The sequence below is a fragment of the Halyomorpha halys genome, unplaced genomic scaffold, assembly GCF_000696795.3.
Source record: "Halyomorpha halys isolate HHAL.00 unplaced genomic scaffold, Hhal_1.1 Scaffold679.1, whole genome shotgun sequence".
Lineage (NCBI taxonomy): Eukaryota > Metazoa > Arthropoda > Insecta > Hemiptera > Pentatomidae > Halyomorpha > Halyomorpha halys.
In genome coordinates, this window is record NW_027110356.1 from 125,314 (window position 1) to 129,678 (window position 4,365).

The following is a 4,365-nucleotide window of genomic DNA, read 5'->3' on the forward strand; positions in this document are numbered from 1 at the left end:
ACATCTGTACGTCAAATGGTTTTTGAGACATAAATTTTTCAAAATAAATTAACTAAAGTACGTCCCATAAAACATTTTTATGAAATGTTGCCTTTTAAAAAGCTATATCTCGAAAAATATTTAACGTGAAAAGCTCTTTTAGGGCTCATATTTTAGCAAATTTACTCTTCTTTAAATGACGTTCTCCAGGTTTTCTTGAGTTGTTTCTACTTTTTAAGATATAGAGCTCCGAATGAAAAACTAGTTTTTTATATCGCTTTGAAACAGCCGCCATTTTTTATTCCCCCTACCTATACTTGTCAGAATCATCAATTTTGCCTATTAATTATACATAGCTTTTTTTACAGTAATCAAAAATTGGGGTGAGATAACTGCCTTTTTTCTCCTCTTGGGCTCATATACTATTAGTGAGGCTGGAAAGAATTCTCGAACCTACAGGGCTGACTGGCGGCTAAAGTGAAACAGGAAATAATTGTCTGCCACAACTGAATTCGAACCTGACTTCGACTTGGAGTTGGTAACACAATATCTTACCTTTGAGTACTACTCAATACAATACTACTCACTCCCACATTGCTGAATATAATGCAGTTAATAATATCATAGCTTAAGCGAATAAGTAGACCCAGGTCACAAATCATTTTGTTTTCAACTAGTTGAGCAGATTTTTATTTCAGAAAGTGTGGTACTAAAAATTAAGTTGATCTTATGTATTTAAATTATAAAAATTAGTTCAAAACAGTTTTCTTTCGTAATATAGATCTACCAATATTTCAAGCGGAAAAGAAAATGTCATTAATTTAGTTTCTAAAGGCCTATTTATTTTTTACAAAATAGCAATCAAATGGTCCATACTAGCCCATGAGCATTTTCTATTCTTCGGGTAATTAATAAGGGGATGCAATTAACACACACATTACTTGAAAACATGTATAAGCCTAAGAATATGTCATTAAACAGTATAAAAAAATATATGAAATCTGTACCGCTACAAGCCAAGAAGGGTTAGGGGTGGAGTACTTTGTAAAGAAGACCAACGGTTGTGCAAGGAGGAGTTTTGGTCAGAATCATGCTCAACAATCATATTTTTACCCAATTAAGAGTACCCACTTAATGAGACTAGGTGAACCCCGGAGAGCACCCAAACCCACAGGACAGACTCACGACCTTCATATAAGATCTTCATATAAGAAGATATAAGAAACCTACTAAATACATACCGCACATCCATAATGAAAGGGGAATGAGTGGAAACTGCTTTTTGTATGAACGAGAAAATAGATACAGGCTAAATTCTACATAAAATCTTTAAGGGTGCTTCCAGTAACACATTTTGCTTGTAGATCACCTACTGAATGTATTGGTTGAGTCTGATATTTAAAAGTTGGGCACGTAAAAAGATGATACAAGCCGTGATGCCGATGATAGAATTTCTGACGTTAGAAATTTCGAGTCGTCTCTTTCATTCTGTGGCCATGCGTGTTCAATGACCGTGGACAAACATATTATTATTACAATAGAATCTACAATATTAGGAAATGAACATTTTAAGCAATTAATTTTAATGATACACAGAATAATGAAAAAAACAATATTTAAAATTAATCACAATTTAAATAAGCTCTCAAATTCACATACCCATTGAAGATGAATTGTTCGAAGCCAAATTTAGGTTTCTATTATTTCTCCAATTATAAAAAAAACATCACATACCATGATTAAAACACTGATTACAATTTTTCTCTTTCCACAATCCTCGATTTATTTATCACTGTAACTATATTTTAATAAAACATTATCACTGGACGGTAAATTATTTTATACCAGCTTCCGACATATGGTAACGTTTTATAAATTTATTGATTTGTTTACACTTAACATTGAACCTATTATATATTTAAACTTATATGAAAATATTGTTAATTGCTGATTCGATAAAACATTAAATGAAAATCCAAGAATTGTATTTTCTCCACCTACATTTCTAAATTTTAATATATGGTTCGTTTCTTTCTCTCTTTTGTCCCAGAATAAGAAAAACATTAATCGAGAATCGTTTTTATTATACTGTGAAAATTTCTAATTAAATTGTTTCAAACGTAAATAATATAATAGGTTGAAATTTAGAGAAACGTGGATAAAAAATTCGACTATACTGCGTCCCTAAAAAAGACATTATGAGAACCATTATCTTATACAAAAATAACAACAAGCCATAAACTATTATTGTTCAGGTTATAAGCAGAACGTATTTTACACCATACAAATAATATTATATAAAACACAAAAATTTTAAAATAGGTTATGATAAAGCAATCTAGGTGTATTAAAAAACTGTACGTGAGAAAGAATTCCAGAGCAAACTCTACCAGAAAATAGGCATTGTGTTGCCTAATTTATTGAACAAAGAATTATTTATTATAACCACAGGAAAACTTAATGTTTATCTATCCGTTAGATCACAATAAAAAAATATAACAATACGAGTGTTCATTGTGTTTAAACATATAATTTTCAATAAGATCCATTGACATTTAACACCGAAAGAAATTCTAAAAGTAACTTTTGAAATAGTTATTATCGAACAAAAATACCAACCAGCTGACATTTTATTATCAAAATACAATGTCAAGATTACTTAAGGCGTAAACTAAAAGATTAGGCACGATTTTAACTTACAATTCTGCTATCCTTTTCTTCCTCTGACAGCCAGAGAATTTCACTGAAGTACAACACAGACGAATTTCAAAAACGTGTAAAGGTTATCGAGTAAGTCTGAAGCCATTTCGCAATGCACTGCGGTCTTGATCGCGAATTAATAATCGGTGTTAAAAACAAACAAAAATTGAAATCGGATGACAAATATTAGGTTTTTCAAACAACAACTTTTGGCTTTCACTGAACTCGTTAGAAGAAGCCTGTTGTATAGTAAAGTATACATACATAACAAAACCACCCATTCACGGTCTAACAACGGTACACATACATATGTTGTAGGACTGCATTAGACATCGTATGATACAGAATCATAATTGAGAGTGAGTGAAAACACATCTGCAAATAGTATAAAAAATAGTTTATATCACACTTAACATGGAAACGCATCGTGGTTCTGAAACCTTCCTATTTAGGTAGTTCCACTTTGTTTTTCGCATACAGTTTCGAAACAGTGCATCTTAACGAATCAGTTATAGTATATGAAATCAAAAAGCATCAAATTAAGCGTCAAATGAGTTATTAATGAGATATTAATTTGGTTAAGTTGGCCGTCGTAATCGAAACATCGAAATTTATTTCTAAATGTTGCCAAAACTGAAGTACTACATACCGATCCACACTTAACATGGAAACGCATATCTACTTATCCATAAACGGTAGATAAGCAGGTCATCAATTTAATGAAGTGAGAAATAATATTTCCTTTATTTATAATCTTTATGCTTTCTTGAGGCTGGTTATTATTGTTTAAATAAATAAATTTTATTCTATTTTAGTCTCAAAACATTTTTTATTCCGACGTTGCAAGTCTGACGTTTCGGCCATCCTCGATAATTAATGAAATATGTAAATAAAATACTAGAATTAAAGATATAAATAATAAAGTTTTATAAGCCAAAAGGAACAATTAGCAAAAATGAAATAATATTAATATTATCTATCATAATTTTAAGGTGAAGATACTTTCTTAGGAGTTCTTTAAAAATGATGAATTGATGATGTCATAAAAAAAAAAAAATTTTCTTGCAGTTACCAGCAGTTAAAGGAGCAGTAACTTACAACTTGGGAAATCCAACCACACCCCGAAGACTGAACCCGAGGAAGACATCCAGTTATGAATTCTATTTTTATACTTTCAAATATTGTTATAACTACTATTTTATTAATTTTTTCTCTTCGTCCCTCGACTCAAATATTCGTTTTGTTATATTGTTTTTAACTTTTCTTCTTATTTATTTTTCTGTCTCTCTTCTAAAGAGATCTTATTTTCATTTATTTTATTTTTTATTTATATATATTTCTCGTTATTATTTACAATTGTTCAATATTTATAGCGGATGTCTTTTGCCCTAGACTATACCCCTAAAATCTTTTGTTACAAAAACAAAATGTAATTTTTATTTCTTGCTAAATGGTTCTTGCTACCGCCCTTCGATAGAGCTGATTTTTGTCTGTTTTAACAATACCTTTTTTTTAAAAAGAAAAACAGTTTCTACAGTAAACCACAATACTGAAATGACACTAAACCGAATTCTATTTGACATAATATTTATTTTTTTATTTGAGATCATCAAATTCCTTTTTTTGCTTTTTTTGTAGCTTATTCACTTATCAAAACTGGAGTAATGAAGAAAATAGCTTAGTTAA

The 4,365-nt window shown here is 30.1% G+C and overlaps 1 long non-coding RNA gene across 2 annotated transcripts in view; it reads right to left on the reverse strand.

Moving 5' to 3' along the window:
- LOC136796036 (uncharacterized) overlaps window positions 1–4,365 on the reverse strand; it is a 146,781-nt gene that overhangs the window by 76,387 nt on the left and 66,029 nt on the right. The gene's annotated exons all lie outside the window — the stretch shown is intronic.